General features: G+C 45.7%; 1 protein-coding gene across 20 annotated transcripts in view; it reads left to right on the plus strand.

Annotated features, from left to right (window-relative positions):
• The window catches only part of LOC137518061 (microtubule-associated protein 2-like), a 261,526-nt gene that overhangs the window by 22,340 nt on the left and 216,458 nt on the right, over positions 1 to 22,728 (plus strand). Inside the window, exon 1 of one of the 20 annotated variants that reach the window (XM_068235276.1) lies at positions 12,868 to 13,014. The exons of the other annotated variants lie outside the window; for them this stretch is intronic. The gene's annotated coding sequence lies outside the window, so the exon portion shown is untranslated. Of the gene's footprint in view, positions 1 to 12,867; positions 13,015 to 22,728 lie in introns of those variants that run through there. 20 annotated transcript variants of the gene reach the window in all.

Genomic DNA, 22,728 nt, shown 5'->3' on the forward strand with positions numbered 1-22,728 from the left:
AGAGCTTTAATTTACACTAAGCGGTGCCAGTCCTTTTGTGTGCTAGTTGATCCGATGTTTGACCGCATTTGTCAAGTGCTTGTTTCAGGTGTGATTCAGATGCTACTGATGCATGAAAGATCAGCAGGACAGCCAGGCAACTGGTATTGTGTTAAAAGGAAATATGGAAGCCTCCATATACCTCTCACTTCAGGTGTCCTTTATCCTCCCTGGCGTTCTATTAATATTAAGATCGCCAGGGCGGCTGCGGGAGGGGTTTTTTAAATTAAAAAAACTGTTTCATGCTGCCAACTGAAAGTTGGCTGCATGAAAGCCCACTAGAGGGCGCTCCGGAAGCGTCATTCTGATCGCCTCCGGCGACCAGAATAAACAAGGAAGGCCGCAATGAGCAGCCTTCCTTGTTTTGCTTACCTCGTCGCCATAGCGACGAGCGGAGTGACGTCAGCCGACGTCCTGACTTCAGCCGCCTCCGATCCAGCCCTTAGCGCTGGCCGGAACTTTTGTTCCGGCTGCGCAGGGCTCGGGCGGCTGGGGGGACCCTCTTTCGCCACTGCTCGCGGCGGATCGCCGCAGAGCGGCGATCAGGCAGCACACGCGGCTGGCAAAGTGCCGGCTACGTGTGCTGCTTTTTAATTCACAAAAATAGGCCCAGCAGGGCCTGAGCGTCGACCTCCGGCGGTGATGGACGTATATAGTCGTCCATACCGCTGAGGAGGTTAAGTCATACCATCATGCCCAGTGTGTTACAAAGCCTCAGTATTTTTCATAGGCTGATGTGACAGATGCAGTTTTAGCCTAGGAGTGGGTCTGGAATGTGGAGACCCTCTACACAGAGTATATTTGGTGGTCACTGTGTCAAGGCCCGTTACCACTTGTGTGAATCTGCATGCATTTCCTGCATGCAGATTCGCATAGACAATACAAGTGGATAGGACCACTTGTCAGGATTTCTGAGCGTTTTTCTGTGCAGAAAAAAATCACTGCAGAACCATCAGAATCGCATACCGCTATGAGATTCGCATACAATGTATTTAATAGGGAATTCGCATACCTCGTCATCCATGCGAATTTGCATGAAAATTTGCATACACCCGCATTTGAAATTCGTATCCGCATGCAAATTTTTACCACGGCGATTCGCACCGCACACATGGAAACGGGCCCTCAGTCCTATACTATGCTCCAGGGCTGTGGAGTCCGTTACAAAAATCATCCAACTCCGACAACTCCTCAGTTTATAAGATCACTGACTCCACAGCCCTGCTTTGCTCTTCAGCAGTACCAGCAGCTTATGGTGGTGCAGTGACTGTGCTTCTTACATTATCCCACAAGCTTTGCAGGGAGCGGAAGACAAATAGTCTGTCTGAGAGGATTTACTCTTTACCTGCTCTATACCCCATAAATAATTGAGGTGGTATTAACATCAATTAAATACAAAAGCTTTCTTGTTTTATTGGGCCTATCAATGTGACTGTCTTGTGTTTTGTGACATTAAAGACTGCTGAGTGCATTTCCTCTGGTGTCACACTGAGGTGCGGGGAGTTCACCTGAACACGACAGGATGGAACGTACATATAAAGCACTGACTGAATGCATTCTGCTCCAATATTCTAATCCTAAACCCCCAATCTAGCCCAATTTGCCAGCTGTGAGACTGGCTTCCAGAGCTGTTGCTTTATCTGTGTCCTGTAAACTTGTAGTCTGAATATGATGCTGAGCCAAGAAACAGCCCACTGGTTTCTCCTTCTCCTGGGCTGCTTCAGGCCATGAAGGTGAAATATTAAAGGTAGGGATTTTTAGTTATTGAAGTATAACTTGAATACAACAATGAGAAAAACAAAAGTTAAGAAACTTTGCAAGGCATGCAACAGTGCGCATTATCTTGTTCAAGCACAGAAGAAAACTTTATATAGTTCTGCTTTAGAACCCTTTTCCACTAGCTGTCACCCGCTTCAAAAAGCGGATCGCAGCAGCACCGAGATTTACATGTGGATAGCGGTGCTAATTTCCCATCGGCATGAATTTTTTTTTTCTCCCGCCCCCCCCCTCCCCCCCCCCCCCCCCTCCCCAAGAATGCCGGAATTATTTTGTGCGTTTGCACTCCCTTTCCAACACTTTCACGGCGCAAACATGACTGTAAAATGTGGGTTGCACAATTGTCACACTGCGCAATTGCACTTGGGATCATACTTTCCAGTGGAAAATATTTTTTTTTTTTAATCTGTAGTTTGCGTTTTCCATTGACTATCATTGAAACGCCGTAGTCGGCTGTAAAAAAGCGCCGGGGAGCTTCAAAAAGCAACGCTCAAATGCTGCGTTAGGTGTGAAAGGTAAAATGAAAGTGTATAGACTTTCATTTTACCATGGAAAACGCAAACTATGGCCGTGACGGTAAAACGCTGAAAAAGGCCTCTATTGTCAAAGAGCCCTTAAGGAGTCTTGCCCAAGGTCTCCTCTATGGAATTGTTGCTGGCTTACTGAACAGCAAGAGCTGAGATTCAAACCCAGGTATTCTGTGTCAGAGGCAAAGCCCTTAACCAGTACACTATCCAGCCAATTGCAGTGCCCTTTTCCCACTTGTGCAATACAATTTTAAACTAAAGGCAACTTGAATATAACATCTGTATTTTTGCTGCATTTAGGTGAAGTCAATGGGAGCACAAGAAAATCACATGGCAAATGCAGTACTAAGTGATTATCCTGCGATCCAACAAATGTTTGTTTTGTTCTCTGCCTCTGTTGGAAACCATACTCAGTTGTGCTGTGGCACCCTTTAGGGCCTATGGACAATAGCAAAACGCTAGCAATAAGCGCTAGTGTTTTGCACAGCAATTTTTGTGATGAACGCATATTTTTTACTGTAGTTTCTTGCGTTTTTTTTTTTTTTTTTTTTTTTTTTTTTGTGCGACAGTGATTAGCTTTTCTTTGACATTTTAATTGGGAAAAATTGTGAGTAAGCGATGCATGTAACATGTTGCGGGTAATCACAAATCGCCAGCGATCGCAGCAGTGAGATTACTGGCATATACTTTTTCTTGCTGTAGACCTTTAAAAAGCGTCAGCGATTGCCAGCAATTTGGCCATTAGCAGTAATCGCCCGAGTATGAATGGGCGCTATTACCAATGCGTGGTAATAGTGTTGTCACATGCAGAGTATAAATTGTGCCTTCCTATGGACACAATGACTGCTCATTCCAGTGTCAGCCCATCAGGCAACTGCTATACAGTTTACCGGAAACTATGTACTGTCTAGTTAGTTCATCTAATTGCACAGTAATTACTACAGCATATTTTTAGTTAAGCTTTGTAGAAAGAAGTGCTTCATGCTGAAAATACCTTAACCATACCACTAAGAAATAAATGTAGGAGCCAATACATACTACTGAGGCTGCTTGGCCCTGGGGATTTGTCCAACCGCTATAGGATTACCTTACAATTGTTGGTGGTAAATAATCTGGTGACAAGTCTAAAGTGAAGTAATAAAAAATGCATCAATGAACACAAAAGCTATAGTAGGATGTCTGAATGTGACACTGGCAGTGAGGAGAGAAGGAGCAGATCAGATTACGGTACACTCTGCCTCAATTCACTAAGCTTATCTCCGGTCTTTAATAACTCTTCTAGAGTTGTTACCATGGTGATAAGGCATGTAGTATTCAGGAAACATTTTACCTCAGGCAAACCTAAAGTTAACTCTTCTGTCTTAAGTTAACTCTTTAATCCTTAAAATAACTCCAGAGTTAATACAGGCTGTTCATTAACTGTGTGTGAAAATAACTACAGTGGAGGTAACTTTAGCTACAGTGGAGGTAACTTTAGCTACAGTGGAGGTAACTTTAGCTACAGTGGAGGTAACTTTAGCTACAGTGGAGGTAACTTTAGCTACAGTGGAGGTAACTTTAGCTACAGTGGAGGTAACGTAAGGAAGGAAGAGATAAGATAACTCTCTTACTGTGTGGAGGTAAGTTTTTCTCTTGCCTTATTATCTCCAGCATGATCTTAGTGAATTGAGGCCATAGCCTCTTATGGTGCAACACATCAGCCTACGGACGCGATGTGAAAATAAAGCCGAAACTAAACTCTTCACTCTGTGCCCAATGGACGTGGTACAAGTGGGAACCAAAGGGTTAGTGTTCCATAGTGAAGAAAGTGACAATGGCAACATTTATGCACTGTTAAAAAGCAGTGGAGCCATCTGGGTTAAAAATGCATCCTTAAAGAGAACCAGAGGTGGTTCTTGGGGGGAGCAGATGGGACACAGGCATGTTCTCTGCCTTTTGACGTGCCTCTGCCACCCCCCTGCTCCCCCACCGCCATGCTACATCCCTCCCCTAAGATTGGCAACATTTGTTGCCATCTCGGAGGTCAACACAGGGAGAGGGATTCCCTGCCCCGCCCCTGATAGATGCAAAACTTCCATTCTGTCTGATTATGTAAAAATGTTTGTACATATTGGGGCATCAGATTCCTGGCAAAGTGATCAAATATGCAGGGAATTAAAGGATCATTTCAACGAGTACTGGAGCGGATCTTAGGTTGATAACATCATATACTTATCCAAAGAGAGGGAAGCCTAAGGATCTTTTTGAGGCTTCCCTCCCTCCTCTGGTCCCCCGTTGCTGAGCTCAGCCCCCAGAAGATTAGAAACAAGGCATTATCACCAATTATGTGGGGGCTGGGCAGCTCTTCTTCCTGCAGTGTGGCTGCGCAATTGCCAACCGAGCCCACCTGTGCAGTAATCCTGGAGTGGCAGGCTTCGTGGCCCCTGTGGAAGGGGGGCTGCGCTCAATAACTGGGGATAACTGAGTAGTGAGGGAAGCCTCAATAGGATCTTGAGGCTTCCCTCTCTTAAAGGTAAGTATCTGATTTTTAATCAGATACTTGCCTTAAGCGCTTGGGATCACTGTAAAGAGAACCCGAGGTGGGTTTGAAGAATATTATCTGCATACAGAGGCTGGATCTGCCTATACAGCCCAGCCTCTGTTGCTATCCCAAACCCCCCCTAAGGTCCCCCTGCACTCTGCAATCCCTCATAAATCACAGCCACGCTGCTGACAAACAGCTTGTCAGAGCTGGCTGTGTTTATCTCTATAGTGTCAGTCTGCTGCTCTCCCCGCCTCCTGCAGAACTCCAATACCCGCCTGCATCCCTTCCCTCCCTGCTGATTGGAGGGAAAGGACGGGGGCAGGGACCGGAGCTATGCAGGAGGCGGGGGAGCAGCTGAGACTGACACTACAGATGTGAACACAGCCTCACAGCACGGCTGTGATTTATGAGGGATTGCAGAGTGCAGGGGGGCCTTAGTGGGGTTTGGGATAGCAACAGAGGCTGGGCTGTATAGGCAGATTCAGCCTCTGTATGCAGATAACATTCTTCAAACCCACCTCGGGTTCTCTTTAAAGCACACCTTAAAGCAATCCAGTAAGGAATAAAACTTCCCCTTGGGCTGCTTACCTCGGGAGGGGTAAGCCTCTGGATCCTAATGAGACTTCCTCTGTCCTCTTCACCCTGGGGGATCCAAGACCTGCAGCCACGGAACAGCTCTAGGCAATATTTACCAAGCCTAGCTCCTGCGCAGGCGCAGTACAGTCTTCCCCTCTGGCCAGAGCAGGGGTTTCCGAGCCCGTTCGGGTCTGCTCCATTGCATGATGGAGCCAGAGTGGAAACGTATATTGCGCCTGCACAGGAGCGAGGATTGGTAAACCATGCTGTGCGCTGAAGTCCTACTGCGCCTGCGCCGGACTGCCAGCGCTGAATCCCTGAGGCTGAATCCCCCCCCCTTACAGGTTTTCTGGTACATATCTAAGTAGAGGGAAGGTACTGAATACCATCTTCTTGGTCCCCAGTCCGTTCCGTCATTACTGCACTGTCTCCAGTTGAAGTTGGTTATCCTGCTACATTGAATAGCTCTTCGGCACTCCTCGGGCAGCCTTTGGTAATACTAATGTCCCTGACTACTTCTGAAGATGAGTGCATGCGTACGTGCAAGTCAGGGCTTGTGCATGCGCATTATGGGTGTGCTCTTCTTCGGAAGAACTCAGGGACGCATGTACTTCTGAAGGCTGCCTAATACTCAGCCCGTCACATAATTTCAGCAGGGGCAAATACAGGAACGACTACTAGGACCGGGAATGCTCTGTATGATATCCGGAGCCTTCTCTCTACACAGGTTTGCTTTAAAAGTGAATCAAACTAGGGAAGACAAAAAAACACACACTGACACCAGGAGCCCACTATTGCGTAATATTGCTAGGTAGAGAGCCAAGGATACAAAGGCTAGAGTATATACTCACAAGCGTGGGTTACCACTAGATGCACCCACTCCTGTATACAAGTGGAGAAGTCCCGTCTCCACTCAGTCTTTAGTTTTCAGCTACTGGTCACAACTCCCAGAAAATGTTGTACTCCACTGTGTTGTAGCAACAAACGCCCCATAAAATTGGGTAGCAAGAAGAACATACAGGAGGTGCCCCAAAATGTATATTGGTAGAGTAAGGTAAGGATTTCAGGTCTTACCTGAGAAAAAGACTCAGGTCTGTTATGAAAAAAATAAACATTTATTTGATGCACTTGAGACAACACGTTTTGCAACTGACCGTCTCTTCATCAGGTCAATTAACGTGCCAAAAGAATTCTGTGTAAGAGCATAGGCTCCATGGCTCTTACACTGAATTTTTTTGGGCACGTTAATTGACCTGATGAAGTGACTGTCAGTTGCGAAATGCGTTGTCTCAAGTGCATCAAACGTTTATCCCTTTTTTTGAGTCTTTTTCTCAGGCAAGCCCTGAAATCCTTACCTTACTCTACCAATAATATACACTTTAAAGAGAATCTGTATTGTTAAAATTGCACAAAAGTAAACATACCAGTGCGTTAGGGGACATCTCCTATTACCCTCTGACACAATTTTGCCGCTCCTCGCCGCATTAAAAGTGGTTAAAAACAGTTTTAAAAAGTTTGTTTATAAACAAAATGGCCACCAAAACAGGAAGTAGGTTGATGTACAGTATGTCCACACATAGAAAATACATCCATACACAAGCAGGCTGTATACAGCCTTTCTTTTGAATCTCAAGAGATCATTTGTGTGTTTCTTTCCCCTCTGTTCTCATGCACTGAAGTTTCAGGCTGCTTGTTTCTTCCTGCAAACAGCTTTGCCCTTGTCTGTAATTCTTCAGTATGTGAAAGCCCAGCCAGCTCAGAGGACCATTTATCCAGCTTGTAAAAGAGAAGAGAGAATCTGCTCTAATCATACATAACACACAGGCAGTGTGCATAGAGGGGCCTGGAAGGGGGAGTTCATAGCAGAACCACAACACTGAAGAACTTGGCAGCCTTCCAGACACAGGCCGACAAGTCTGAAAGGGGAAAGATACATTGATTTATTACAGAGACTGTGATAGTACAAAGTGCTGCAGTTAGCCAGAACACATTAGAATAGCTTTTTGAACTTGTATGATGATAAAAAACAGGATGCAATTTTTGTTACGGAGTCTCTTTAAGGCACCTCCTGTATGTTACTCCTGCTTTAAAAGGGATCATTTAATCGGCTGACTTGCAGAAAGTAGCCATCATTTCTGCATGTCAAGTTCCTGCCAGTGTGCTGATAACCCCCCTCTTATTAGTCTTTGGCGAGACTGTTCCATTACATTGCAATAATTGTCATCAGGCCTGCAGTGTTCTTATACAGTTTAATGAAGCAGTTCTAATTAGCGGAGCAAACAAAACCCCACCACGCATGAGATGCAGTGCCTGGCGTCTGCACAATGCTACAGCAGTACAGATAAACACAGGTGCAATACAGTTGTACAAACAAGACTGTAATTGTGCTTTTCTGCTAAGGATTTTTTGGCTGTAATGCTCATTGGTTATGCCCTGCCTGTGTGACCTGTCCTGTCTAGACTGCCATAGGCCAGTTTGGGTGCTGAAGCTGCAGCCTTGTGAGTCCTCAGCTTGTGTCACTATGAGGGACAAGCAATTGATTCCAGACAGTCCCGATGTGTGTGTATAGTGCTGATTAGTCTCACTTTTATATAAACGTTTGTAGGTGTGTAAATCAGACTTCATTTGCATCATGTGGCAGTGTTTATTAGTAGCAGGTGTGTCTGCCATGTGTTTATAGTGTGTGTGTGAGCATGATAATAAAAATAACATAAAAAAATACCTGCAGGGACAGAACCTTATGTTCACATCTGTGCAGAATTTGCCGGTATCCTTTTTCTTACCTCACAGATCCCTTCTCTCCCATTTAAAGGGGAACTGAAGTAAGAGGTATACGGAGGCTGCCGTATTTATTTCCTTTTAATCAATACCAGTTGCCTGGCAACCCTGCTGGTCTATTTCTCTGCAGTAGTATCTGAATAACACCAGAAACAAGCATGCAGCTAGTCTTGTCAGATCTGACTTTAAAGTCTGAAACACCTGATCTGCTGCATGCTTGTTCAGGGGCTATGGCTAATAGTATTAGAGGCAGAGGATCAGCAGGGCTGCCAGGCAACTGGAATTGCTTAAGGCTGCTTTCACAGTGGGACATTACAGGCGCACGTTAGTGCAGCCTGTAATGCAGCTCACTGCACAGTAATGAAAAATCAATGTTCTGGGAAAGTGCAGCATGCTGTGCGTTATACTGGGCTTTAGCTGCATTAGACTGCTTGCACATGCTCAGTGACTAACCACATGGCTAATATTCACTGCACTGTGGTGCCGTAACCTGGACTCATAGTGTTGTCCGGATCATGAATGAATCGTTCATTTGATCCGGATCTTTTGTTTTGTGAGTCTAATCATCTATATCATCACAATGAAATCATCAGTTAGGCTTGGGTAGACTGCTTAGTGGTAGGTAATGAGATAAAGCCTGGTATACTCCATGCTAGATCCTACTCAAACGAGTGATCAGATTGATATTCAAATCTGAAATGTATTGGCTATAGAAGAAAGTGAACATACACATGTATGCAAATTTTTTTTTTTGTTTTCAAATTTCAGAATTTGCAGATTGCCTTTTGATTCATTTTCAATTCATATCCATACACACGGAACTGTGGCTGCATGATTGATTTTTTTTTTTTTTTTGCCCAATTCAATAATTTTCTAAATCCGAAGTAGAAGTGTTCTCCCCAGGCTCTTTTAGCCGGGTGCTCCACCCGGCTAGTTTTGGTGAGCACCCGGCTGTCATTGACTCACCTCCTCTAATGCTTTAAGTGTAGTTGCTCACAGAAGCACCGGCCCTGTATTCTCTCAGCTCGCCCCACCCGGCTACTTTTTCATGCCACCCAACTGGAAAAAAATTTCTGGTGAGAACACTGAAGTAGGATCTGAAGTGAAAATTGCATGGGGATGTGGTTAGAGTTTAGTGTTAGGCCTACTTAGAGGACAGTTGGTGCTAGGCAATAGGGTCTGGGGAAATTAAATTTCACAGTTGTTAGGTTAGCCTCAATTTGTCATTAGCAAGCAATGTCAATAGCTGCACACAAATTTCTGATGCCAAGGCGTTTATAGAATAAAAGATATTCAAAGTTACGGCAATACCTGGCGCTCAAATTGGCACAATTCTATTTTTAAAGACCACCTTAGGTGAAAAACACAATAGAATGAATGTAAACCTCAGTGTAACTAAAGATTAGAAACGGCCATTGCAAGGGTAAATAACCAGTTTGTGGGTAAATAGGCAATTTTGTAAAACTGAAAAGTTGGGGCCATTTTTGACATGCGCAAAGTATTTGGAACGCAGGAAAGAGTAAAAAGGTTTCATCAAAAGGCAGCAAGGGCTTCCCTGAATTGTTCAGGGGTCAGAATGGGTAAAGGTTTATCACTGCCTTATTGGTCAGATGGTGTTTTTGGGTTGGCCTGCGTGTTCTATACACTCATCCTGGTAAGTGCGTTACAAGTAGTCAGGTGCAGCTGGTTTTGCCCCAAGGCTTCCATTCTGCAGCCTGGGAGTGCTGGCATTGTGTGTCTTGCTGAATGTGTGTAGAAAGCAACCTTTGATTTATATCCTGTACAGTTACATTTCTGAGCTCCATACACACCCTTTGTGTAATGGAGTGTGACCGATTGTTCATTCCTGAAAACTGTTTTCCAAGCCGTGAAAAGTAAATATGAACTGTGCACAGTCCTCTTCCACCTGTCCAATTGCTGGAGAGTTGCTTGTTGATCTCTGTGTGAATACGACTAATCTCACATGTAGAACGATCCATTATGAAATCCAGGAGTCAGATGGAAACTTGGAACTGACTCCATCTGACAAAGCGGAGGAAAAAGACTAGTTATGCTGCAATTGTAATATTTCAGGTGCGCTGTCCTCGTGTGTCTGGGATTTTTCCAGGCCTGATACCTGTTCATGTGTGCAATTCAGCCCCATTTTCAAAAACGGAGGGCACAGAAAGCAACTTCTGTGGTTTTCACTCTTTTTAGTATTTATATGGCGCCAACATCATTTGCAGAGCTGTGCAGAGTACAAGTCGTCACCTAAAGAGGAACTCCAGTGAAAATAATGTACTAAAAAAGTTCCTAATTTTTTTACAAGTTATGTATACCTGATTTAGTCAGTGTTTGCCCATTGTAAAATCTTTTAAATCACTGATTTACGTTCTGACATGTATTACATGGTGACCTTTTTACTGCTGGCAAGTGATGCTGCTGCATGCTGTTTTGGCAGTTGGAAACAGCTGTAAACCGCTATTTCCCACAACGCAACAAGGTTCAGACAGGAAACTGCCAGGAGTACCACAGTCCTCAGAGTTTCTTGTGGGAGGGGTTTCACCACAATATCAGTTGGGATCTGGTTGTGAAAAGGAATAATTTCTCATGTAAAAGGAGGTATCCGCTACTGATTGGGATTAAGTTCAATTCTTGGTCGGAGTTTCTCTTTAAAGGGGCACTATGGTTAATTTCATCTTAAGTGCCTTTAACCTAAGTATTAGTATGTGAAACGTTATTGTCATTTATTTTCGCTGATCAAAAGTGTGTTTTTTTTCTACATTGACACCAGCCATTTAAACCTAATGAGGCACGTCGGAAGATTTACCTTCCTGATGCCGAATCGGCATAATCCATCCTCATATAGGAGGCATCTGTAACTGTAAATGTGTTCCTAATACTCCCCCCTCCCCCCCCCCCCCCCCCAATCCACTCTGCGGAGGAACAATCCAACTGTAACGGCACGATCGTACCTTTACTGAGATGTGTGTAGGCTGCAGCGGCTTTACGTCTCTTTAGCTTTACGCTGCCCGCTGAGGACCCCGGCACAGCGACAGACACCTATTGTTGTCCGTTGCTGTGGTAACCAGCACGCAACGGACAATAGGTGTCTGTCGCTGTGCCAGGGGTCCTCAGCGGGCAGCGTGAAGCTAAAGAGACGTAAAGCCGCTGCAGCCTACACACATCTCAGTAATGGTACGATCGTGCCGTTACAGTTGGATTGTTCCTCCGCAGAGTGGATTGGGGGGGGGGGGGGGAGTATTAGGAACACATTTACAGTTACAGATGCCTCCTATATGAGGATGGATTATGCCGATTCGGCGTCAGGAAGGTAAATCTTCCGACGTGCCTCAATAGGTTTAAATGGCTGGTGTCAATGTAAAAAAAAAAAACTTGATCAGCGAAAATGTCAATAACAACGTTTCACATACTAATACTTAGGTTAAAGGCACTTAAAAGGAAGAAATTAACCATAGTGCCCCTTTAATGTACGTACACACCTGATATTTCTGGACTTCTCATTCAAACCTGTTTGAAAGACAGTTTGGCATGTGTACAAACGATCGTTAGACTGATAGCAGCAGTTTTGACTGATCCGCTTGGCGGATCCGTGAACTGTCATTCAAACGACAGTTAGGTCCGTACATGTGTACCAACGACTTGTTGTTTGAAATATTTTTAGTTTGACACTAAGGGCTTGTTTCCACTCAGAGCAGTGCGATGCGGCTACATAGCCGCATCGCACCGCAGGTGTGCTGAAACACATGCACGCCAGTGGAACAGTTTCCACTGCGTGCATGGTGTGCGGAGCGGTGCAATCCGATAATCTGCAGCATGCTGCAGATTTTCGCACGCCCGCATCCGCCCTCAGCTGCGTCCTATCTCCTCAATACACTTATGCGGAAGTGGCCGGCGGCGGAAGTGATGCGATGCGGCTGCGTAGCCACACTCTCATCACTTCACAAGTGGAAACCCGCCCTTAGACATTCAAACAAGTCGTTTGATCAGTCATTTAATAATCTAGTCCATTGTTCTATCCAGTCCACTGTCCATTATCAAGTTGGTTAAATGACATGCAAATGAGGTAAATTAGCATATCAAACGACCTGTTCATTGTGTACATGAAGTCCGAACAACTTGTCTGAGCTACAAGTCGTTCAAACGACAAGTCGTTCAGAAATATCAGAAGTGTGTATGCACTTTAACTGTGCCTCAGAGGCGCTGCCAATCTAATTCTTTATACAGCCATTTGTCCGCCATAGTCTAGGGCCAATTTTAGGGGGAAACCTATTCTTTATCTGAACCTTTTTTTTTTTTTTTTTTTTTTTCTTTTCCTCCAGGGCTGTGGAGTCCTGATCGTTCACCTCCCTGGTTCACTAGCATCCTCATTTTTACATCAAGCTTTCACTTTTAACATTTCTACTTATCCAGAATTTTCTTTTGTATTTGTAAACTCCCACCACATTTTTGCAATCTCCTATGGAGACGGCAGATGGTCCCCTTACGTGTCTATTGCTGTCCTATTCTAATGTCTTGTGTAGGTTATGTAAACCCACCCATATTCTTCTGGCCTGCCGTTTGCTGAAATTCCTGGCATATCTGCGCAGTGGGAGGAACAGAGGCTGCTGGGCAGGAAGCTGGAAACCTGCTCTGCTCGTCACATTAACGCTTGTGTGGCAAAGTTCACACAAAACATTGAATGCTGGGCCCGAGGCCCACGGGTCTGCTGCAAGCTGAGCATCCCGACTGGCATGCGGGGAATGACTGGCATGGACTGGCCTTATCAAAGATCTCATAACATGATACAGTGGAGTAAGTACTTACAACCTGCTTTTACTGAGTAACGTGTGGAAAGCGATGGCGTCTTGTATCCTAAACTTTTTGATAGGTTGGTAAAAGATGCCGGGTACCAGAATAAAGTGGTCATAAGCTGAACTATGAATCTACTTGTGCTTATTCTATCCTATATGCAGCATCTGTACTGAGGTGAAGCGGTAAGACTTGGGCTAAATTGTCATCTGTTGAGGAATTCAGTCTGGGTCACATCTTTTGTAATTTTTAATGCATCGCTGAGAGATCTGGAGTGACTGATCACTACAGCTGAGTGCAGGCTGAGAACATTGTTCTCCTCCTCCTTGCCCATCCTGCTTGAAGCCACTCCGTTGTGCACTGTGCCACCACCTCCCCCATGGCAACAGAACATGTCCTAAGGCTATAACCTCACAACGCATATATTCTGACTTTGGTTCTCGATTTGGTAACCACCTCCTACGTGGGGTTCGCTATCACACCTCCATGGACAGCAGGAATTCACTGATATGCTCTCTTCAGGCAAGATGGCAGAACCATTCCGGATGTCTGTATCTTGATAATCACATCTACTATTATTAGAGCAACAATACAGATTTTTTTTTTTAACTTAATCATAACATTATTGCTTCAGTTGAATCACCGCAATCCCGCTGCAAAATGAGTGCTTTTTCGTAGAGAAAACTCCCAGATCGTGCTGCCCTGGAGAGGCAGAGCTGTCAGCTCTGCCTCTCCACAATCTCTGCCTCCTCCCTGTTCCTCTCAGTGAAAGACAGAGGGGCAGGAGGAGGCGGCGATCGGCAGAGATTGACTGCGGAGGAGGCAGAGCTTACAGCTCAAAGCTCTGCCTCTTCAAGGAAGTAAAGCCCAGGGAGCTTTGCAGGGCTTTTTCTCTATGAAGAAACACTCGTTTTGCGGCGATTCAGTTTAGGCTATAATGCTAAACATGATTAAACTAAAAAAACTGGTAAAAAATGAGACTTCAGAGTCTCTTTAAAGAGAACCTGAGACAAATTGTTTTAAAAGATTTATACATACCTGGGGTTTCTTCCAGCCCCATGCCACCTTCTCGTTCCAGTAGAAGTCCAGTATGGCCAGTCGGGGAGAGGGCATTGCACATAACGTTCCCAGCCACAGGAGTGGGACGAGGGGGGCGCTCGCAGCCGCACTACGCATGCGTCGACTGACCCGACTGGCTAAACTAACAGGGCTTCTACTGGGACGAGGAGAAGGCGGAGGACGGCGTGGGAGCTATCGGTGTGGACGGGGCTGGATGAAGCCCCAGGTATGAATTGATCTCTGGTACTCTTTAAGGATGTTCACTTTTCATTCTCATTGGCTCACAGTGGTAAAGAGCCAATGAAACTGGGTCCTTACTGATGAGAGGAAGCTCGCTTGTTACATGACATCCAAGTTTACTTCCTGCAACGATCGGCTTGGGATTGCAGAAAGCCTTGGCATAGAATCTACGCTGTATCAGAGATGGAAAGTCTCAGCTGCAGTGTAGATTCTACCTAATTTGGACTCGAGCCGGTTAAACCCATTATTGAAAAAATAAAAATCATTACCAGCTGATATCGTCAATTTGTTTTTGCACAATTTTTTTTAACGTGTTTACGAGCCTTAAAGCCGCATCTACACGAGTAGATGCGGCCGCGATTCTCCTTATCAATCGAGCCGCTGATGCGGCTCGATTGATGAGACCCGACAGGACGGATTTCCGCACCGCCGATTCCCTGCTCGATCCCCGCGAGGGGACAATGGCAGGGAATCGTGCGGGAGATGAGCAGCGCCGGCGGGGACGAGCGGGGAATCTAATGCGGCGCGCGAGCGGGGACGCGGCGGGCACGCGGAAGAGGAGATCTGGCGGCTAATCGAGCCGCCGGATCGCTACAACCTCTCATAGTGTAGACGGGGCTTTTGATGCTGCTGGATTGTGTGGAGGGGAGGGAATTCAACCTAAGTTATGCAGTGTTCACCAGGCTCTTTTTGCCGGGTGCTCTACCCGGATAGTTTTGGTGAGCACCCGCTGTTATCGGCTCACCTCCTCCTATGCTGTAAGCAGAGTTGCACACAGAAGCACCGGCCCTGCATTCACTCAGATCGCCCCACTCGGTTATGTTTTCATGCCACCTGGCTGTAAAAAAAAATTCTGGGGAGAAAACTATTATGGAATGTGCAACTTTGACTTTCTCAATGTAGGCAATAAACCGTAGTGCTCAGGACTGCTCCGTACTGTATTGAGAAAATGTGCTCACTATACTGGGGGATGGCTAAGGGGTAGGGACATTGCTAGGATTCCAGAAGACCTTGGGCACAATGGAAGAGGAAAACCTCTAGCACGCCATGAAAGTAAGACACAGAACATTTATATTGCACTTTTTCTCCTGGTGGCTGAGCTGCAGCCACTAGGACGTGCTCTATAGGCAGTAGCAGTTTTAGGCCTCCTTTCCACGAACTGTTGAGCTGTGTGCTCAGCAAGCATTTACCAGGCAGAAGTAAGCAGTTATCATGCAGCAACAAGCAGTTACCAGGCAGCAGTGAGCAGGAGAGAGTTTGAGAGGCATTTCTTTGCCTATCAACAGTTCATGGAAAGGAGGCCTACGGGAGGTCTCCTCACTGAATAGGTGCTGTCTTGCTGAACAGGAAGAGACAATATTCAAACCCTAATCTCCTGTGTCAGAGGCAGGGCCCTTAACCCGTACATTATCAAGCCAAAGCAAAAAACCGCACCATGGCAAATTGTGGAAGGAACCAGATAATTGGCATTAGATCTGAACATTTATGTAACCTATATGCTATGACTGCTTTGTTGGTGACGTTTGGGAGCTCTTACTGAACATTCATGTTAAAGTATAGAAGGGCATATGGCTGTTTGGCCAGTACTTGCTGTCCTGTCCCGAATTCCAGAATTTTAATGATTATTATTGTGACCTTTTATGTAACTGTATGTTTGGCCGGTTACATCCTGTCATCTTCTAGAGCATATTATATGGCAGCGTGGAGGTGTGTAATCTGGTTAGATGAGTCTGATTCTGTATCCCAGAATAGATCACCTCACCGAAACATGTCATGTATGTATAGGAGTGCTGCATTAATGTGGGAAGACTCATCCTGTGTTGTGATCCTGTGAGTAACCTGGCAGATGGGATAATGAGCAGAATTATCAACCATTATGCGACGAGGACAATAAAGGCTGCACAGTCGTCTTTCATCCTGTCATTTCAGTTTTCGGACCCCAAACTTCTGATCTGCGTAGAGGGAGGCTGGAGGCTTTGATGTGCTTTCTGTTGTTTTAGCCTTTGGTAGCAGAGTCACAGGCTGAAGAGGGTGACAAGTACAGCTCAGCACTATCCAAACTAGTAGCTAAACTCCCTTAGGAAATGGGATATGAGAACAGAATACACACAGCCACTTACAGGGCAGGTTCAGGTTTGGTTACCAGGGCTCTGTGGAGTCAGTACAAAAATCATCCAACTACTCAGTTTCTGAGACCACTGACTCCACGGCCCTGTTGATTGCCAAATTGGTTATACTGGTTGCTCTTGGCATAAACTCCACTACTGCTCCAGGTTTTGATGCACCAGCTCAGTAATATATGGGCAGCAGTAATCTCAGATGTTCCTCTACTTCAGTTAATTTCTGCTTTATTGTAATGCTTTTCATGGTGCTTCCCTTGGACATTAGGGAATCTGAAGTATTGGAGCACACCTGAAGTGAGAGGCATATGGAGGCCGAGATATTTTATTTCCTTTTTGTTCATTGCACATTGCCTGGCAGTCCTGCTGATCCTCTGCCTCTTAATACTTTTAGCCATAGTCTGTGAACAAGCATGCAGATCAGATGTTTCTGACAAGATTGGCTGCATGCATGTTTCCCGTGTAGTACTAAGCAGGGCTGTGGAGTCGATAAAAAAATCTTCCGACTCCTCAGTTTATGAAACCAACTCCGACTCTGGGTACCCAAAATGGCTCAGACTCCTTGACTCCGACTCCTTAGTCTAATACTTATCAGGGCTGTGGATTTTGTACACAAATTATCGACTCTGACTCCTCAATTTATGAAATCACCGACTCCAACTCCTACTCTGGGTACCCAAAATTGCTCCGACTCCACAGCCTTGGTACTAAGACACTACTGACCAGAAATATAAGCTAGACTGCCAGGTAGCCGGTATTGTTTAAATGTAAATAAATATGGCTGCCTCGGTACACTTTTTGATTCACGTTAACTTAGAAGAAAAAAATGGGGCTTCTACCGGCCCCCCCCTGCAGATTACCTGTGCCAGTCCTCAATGATCCTCCGGTCCCCCGCCTCAGCTCACTGTCACTTCTGTCGTCTTACAAATCGCCGGCAACTGTGCCTGCATGGCCGTGGTTGTGTGTGTTCTGCGCAGGTGGAGTATGGGAATCTTACTGCGCCTGCGCAAGACTCTCCCGGCGACTAGAATGAGGATGCGCAGGCACAGTTGCCGTCGACTTGTAAGACGGCAGAAGTGAAAGTGAGCTGGGGCGGGGGACCGGAGGATCATTGAGGACTGGCACAGGCACAAGATGTCTGCAGGGATATGGAAGAAGTAGGTGAAACTTTATGAAAAAGGAAAAAAAAAAAGCTTGAAGATGTACTTTAAAGAGAACCCGAGGTGGGTTTGAAGAATATTATCTGCATACAGAGGCTGGATCTGCCTATACAGCCCAGCCTCTGTTGCTATCCCAAACCCCCCTAAGGCCCCCCTGCACTCTGCAATCCCTCCATAAATCACAGCCACGCTGCTGACCAACAGCTTGTCAGAGCTGGCTGTGTTTATCTCTATAGTGTCAGTCTGCTGCTCTCCACGCCTCCTGCAGAACTCCAGTCCCCGCCTGCATCCCTTCCCTCCCTGCTGATTGGAGGGAAGGGACGGGGCAGGGACCGGAGCTATGCAGGAGGCGGGGGAGCAGCTGAGACTGACACTACAGATGTAAACACAGCCTCACAGCACGGCTGTGATTTATGAGGGATTGCAGAGAGCAGGGGGACCTTAGGGAGGTTTGGGATAGCAACAGAGGCTGGGCTGTATAGGCAGATCCAGCCTCTGTATGCAGATAACATTCTTTAAACACACCTCGGGTTCTCTTTAAGAAAGCTTTGTGGGGACCTGTTAACAATATACACATTGTATCCTTTTTATGCAAATAACACATGGCCATGCACTGCACATAGTTTTGAATGTGGCTGTTCAGAGTATGCATACATTTGATGTATTGCCATGCATGTTATGATGTAAGTGGCTATAGCTGCATTGTAATGAGTAAAATTCCACTTTCATTGTTAAAAATGCCATAAGCCCAGATCAGTACTGCAGATTTTCTTTCCCCTGTTCAGTGTTCAGCCAGCTAAGACTTTCCAAAACTGACAGTAAGATCAAATTCTTTGTATCCTTGGCGTCCATTCTCTGTGTACTCTGTTAGTCCAGTTGCTATGAGACTGTCCAGAAACTCTCCCCTTCCTACAGGATTAGCAGCACAGGGCGAGAGGCTTGGCTACTCACTTTCCACACCTGGATTAATCCAGTGCTTGGCAGAAAACTTTAACAGTTTGTTGGAAGCCCTGTGCAATGGCACACTTATGTATACTGGCACTGCAGGAATATGCACTGCTCAAATAGGCACATATCTACATATGGCAAAAGGTGGCATTTGTAAAATAGACCAATAGATGCTATGTGTATAAAAAGACTCCTATTAGACCTACCGGTAATGGAGTTTCTGATTGTCATCCGGGACAACCTGAGATCCGGTCCCGCCCCGGATCTGTGGAAACACGAATCCAAGAAGATTAAAAGCCCCCGCCCACCCTCCATACTCAGTGCGTCTGAAAGTATATAAGACTAGAAACACCAAGATGAAGGAACACATAAAACACCAAAAAAGGTGAATGTACTAGATCCCAGTGATCTAAACTGTAACAGAAAGGTGCGCAGTCGAGATAGGGAAAAGGGTTCTAATGTTTGTCCCGGATGACAATCAGAAACTCCATTACCGGTAGGTCTAATAGGAGTCTTTCTCTAATTGTCATCCGGGACAACCTGAGAGATAAACAAGAAAGTCTTTATGGCAAAAAAAGACTAACCTAGGGAGGGACCACCGCCTGGAGCACCTTTCTGCCAAACGATTGATCTTGTTGAGACAGTACATCCACTCTGTAGTGCTTGATGAAAGTTGATGCACTTGCCCATGTTGCCGCTTGACAAATTTGTTGAATGGTGGCTCCTGCTCTTTCCGCCCAGGATGTAGATAGAGAACGGGTTGAATGAGCCTTAATGTTAGGTGGTAAGGGACAATTACTACCCTCATATGTTAAAGCTATGGTCTGTCTAATCCATCTAGCAATGGTTTGTCTGGATGCCTGTTGCCCCTTATTTTTCCCTGAAAATAGGATAAATAGGCTGCTTGACTTTCTAAACTCTCTCGATCTTGAAAGATATACTAGTAGACATCTTTTTACGTCCAAACAGTGAAATTCCTCCTCCTTCTGCCCCGAAGGGTTGCCACAAAAAGAAGGAAGAATGATGTCCTGAGATCTATGAAACTCAGAGACTACCTTAGGGAGATAGGCCGGATCAGTTCTGAGTCTGACACTATCAGGGCAAATGATTAGAAAGGGATCTTTGACAGATAACGCCTGTAAATCACTAATACGTCTAGCCGATGTAATTGCGATCAAAAAAGCTAATTTCAAGCTAAGGAATCTCATTTCAATCTCTTCAATGGGTTCAAAGGGTGGCTTTGTTAAACACTTGAGGACCAGGGATAAATCCCATTGTGGAAATACCTTCTGTCTTACTGGTGTAGACCTCTGAAGTGCCTTGAAGAAATTCTTTACCAACTCTTCCTGCGCTAGATGCCTATCTAATAGTATTGAAAGCGCTGAACATTGAACCTTAAGAGTACTAAGAGCCAACCTCATGTCCGACCCTTCCTGAAGAAACTCTAAAATTGAACTAGTCAAATTTTGATCCCTGGTTCTAGTTTCACACCAGGCTAGATAAACCTTCCAGACCTTTCGGTATATCTTCTGAGTTACTGGCTTTCTACATTTCATTACCGTGTCAATAACCTTCTCTGAAAGGCCCTTATTCCTCAAGATTACCCTTTCAGGATCCAGGCGGCCAGTCTGAATAACTGTGGCCTGGGGTGGATAAGAGGGCCCTGGATTAGCAGATCTGGCCGATCCGGCAGGGGAAAGGGTGGAGCCACTGCCAACCTCCGCAGGGTCGCATACCATGGTCGTTTCGGCCATAGTGGAGCTATCAGGATCATATTCCCTCTCTCCCTTTGAAATTTCCCCAATACCTGAGGTAACAGTACTGTTGGAGGAAACGCATAGGAGAGGTTGAAGTTCCAAGGGAAGCTGAGGGCGTCCAACCCCAGAGATCTCTGGCACCTGTGCAGGGAGAAAAATTGGTCCGTCTTTGCATTCGTCGGAGATGCAAAGAGATCCACCTCTGGGAAACCGAATCTGATTGTCACCATCTGAAAAACCTCCGGGTGAAGTTCCCACTCTGACTGATTTACCTGATGACGACTTAAAAAATCTGCCTCTATATTGAGAGTCCCCTTTATGTGGATAGCTGACAAAGATAGAACCAGGGGTTCTATCCAGTCCAGAATTTCTGAGCATAGGCGCCTGAGCTCGATTGATCTCGTGCCTCCTTGCTTTGCCAGAAAAGCCACCGTCGTGATATTGTCGGAAAATATTAACACGTGCTTTCCCTCTATCAGGGATTGAAAAGATAGAAGTGCTTCCTGTACTGCCAGTAATTCTCTGAAGTTGGACGATTTCTTTGCAATTTGCTGCGTCCAATGCCCCTGAGCATGATGGCCCAATATTGTTGCGCCCCATCCCCAAGAGCTTGCATCTGTAAAGATCTTTATTGGCTCTTCCTGTCTCCAAAAACATCCTTTGGTTAGATTCTGAGCGTCCAACCACCAGCCCAGCCTGGATTTTACTAACTCTGGGATAGTTATCTGAGAGTCTAGGGAAAGTTGGGACCTGTCCCAATTTGCCAAAAGCAGAGCTTTGCTTCTCAGGTGTTTCCGTGGCGGAAACACAGATGAACTGAGTATGGAGGGTGGGCGGGGGCTTTTAATCTTCTTGGATTCGTGTTTCCACAGATCCGGGGCGGGACCGGATCTCAGGTTGTCCCGGATGACAATTAGAGAAAGGTAGTTAGCCGTAATATAAAGCTGCCCCAAACCACCAGATAACTAATATAAATAATCTTGTGGCCGACCTCAGATGTGAGGGCCACCTGTCCGCTGCGTGTCCACTGCTGGCACCAAACACTAACAAGTGCCTGGCCAGTGTAAGAGAGCAGCTGACAGGTGGTTAATTCAGCTGTCCGTATGAAAGAGCTCTAAGTTAAAGGACACCTGACCTGAGAGGGATATGGAGACTGCTATAATTTCCTTTTTAACCCATATCAGTTGCCTGGCAGTCCTGCTGATCATCTGAAGACTGACTGGATTAGCTACATGCTTGATTTGTGTGATCTAGTGTAACGATTGTATAATTATCTCCGTGGTCAGCGCACAAGATGTGCGCTGACCCTGCGGAAGTCCTCCACAAGCGTATAAAACGGCAGAACCCAGCTTTGGTGCAATGCACTTGTAGAGGGAAATTCCCACCGGCAGATGGAGCTGTGGAGTGCAGAGGAACAACCCCTCTGCACTGCCACAGATGCCAGATGGGAATTGTACGAATTGTAACAATGCAGAGCAAGATAGCCCTCAGAGAGAGTGAGCACAGCGACAGAATGTATGTGTCCACCAATCTAGTCGCCACTCGGCGACGGTGAACATACAACAGCGGAAACCAAGTGGGAACGCAATCGCAAGAGTGGCAATTGTCAACAGTGACACAAGACCGAATAAAGACAGAGCACAAAAGTAGCAAGAAAGACGCAACAAATAACAATGATCAGAACGCCAAGGAAAATAACAAACGCACTCGCTAAGCGCGGTCTCCGCACGAAAAGTGCAACAGCGACAAAACACAACCAACCCTAACTAACCAATGTAACACGAAAATGAATAGAGAATGCAAACGCTTGCTAAACGGTTAGTTCCAGACAAGACAGACAGGAGTAACCAGTAGCAACCGCAGCTCTGGCCTACACTCCCAGAGTACAGAAGGAACTACCGCTAGGGTGAATGCGATCCAAACAGACAGAACGATTTCCTGTCGACTGCCGACAAGACAATCGCAACAGATAGACAGTACAAGGCAAAACAGATAATACAACCTGACTACACTAGAAGGAATGCTAGTGCACTCCCAAGGAATTACTCTAAGATAATCTTGGCAAACAATTAGCAAAGGCTGAGACTCCAGGTAAGTTAGTAGGAACAAACCATCATGACCAGCCAGGAATTCTGGGAAGAATTGGTTTTTATACTGCAAGCCATCAGAGGAAGCCGCTAAGCAATTTGCATGACAAGTGGATGCAAATTCCTCCCCAGAACAGCAACTCTGCAGCTTGCAGAGTGGAGACAGGTCTCTTTTTCCAGAGACCTGCAGCACTCAGACCTAACAAATGGTCAAACAGCTGTCTGCCTGTGCAGACAGCAGCGCAGATCATTACATAGTTACATAGTTATTTTGGCTGAAAAAAGACATACGTCCATCGAGTTCAACCAGTACAAAGTACAACTCCAGCCCGTCCCCCACATTACC

The sequence above is a fragment of the Hyperolius riggenbachi genome, chromosome 5, assembly GCF_040937935.1.
Source record: "Hyperolius riggenbachi isolate aHypRig1 chromosome 5, aHypRig1.pri, whole genome shotgun sequence".
NCBI classification, from domain to species: Eukaryota; Metazoa; Chordata; class Amphibia; order Anura; family Hyperoliidae; genus Hyperolius; species Hyperolius riggenbachi.